Below are 441 nucleotides of genomic sequence, written 5' to 3' on the forward strand. Positions count from 1 at the left end.
CTTCTCTTCTCAGCTTGAAAAACGGGCCCCAGCTTTTGGGCCTGGCCCAGGGCTCCCCTCTTGGGATTCGAAATCGGGGCTGTCTCGACCTGGGAAGAAGCCCGAGTCACTGCCGCCCCTGTGGCCTGAGGAGAGGTACCCCATAACTTGGGCTTTATCACTAGCTTCTGTTGTTGCTGTTGTTTTTAAAGAGCTTTAGGAGAAAAGCTGGGGGGGTGTGTGTGAGTGGCATATACCCAGTCTGTTTTTCTCTCTCCACACCCCCCCCCCCGTTCCCTCTCTATATCACTCCTCTGCTTGTGGCAAACAAAAGGGAATGTGACTTCAAAGCCAATCAGCCTGTAGAACTCATTGCCACTGGATATTTGCAGTGGCAGCCAGCATATAAATAAATGTCTTCTAAGGAAAGATAATGAACATACGGAGTTCAGGTCTAAGGGA

Source organism: Heloderma suspectum, chromosome 1 (genome assembly GCF_057233095.1).
Source record: "Heloderma suspectum isolate Gila_16-S chromosome 1, 16-S_ref, whole genome shotgun sequence".
Lineage (NCBI taxonomy): Eukaryota > Metazoa > Chordata > Lepidosauria > Squamata > Helodermatidae > Heloderma > Heloderma suspectum.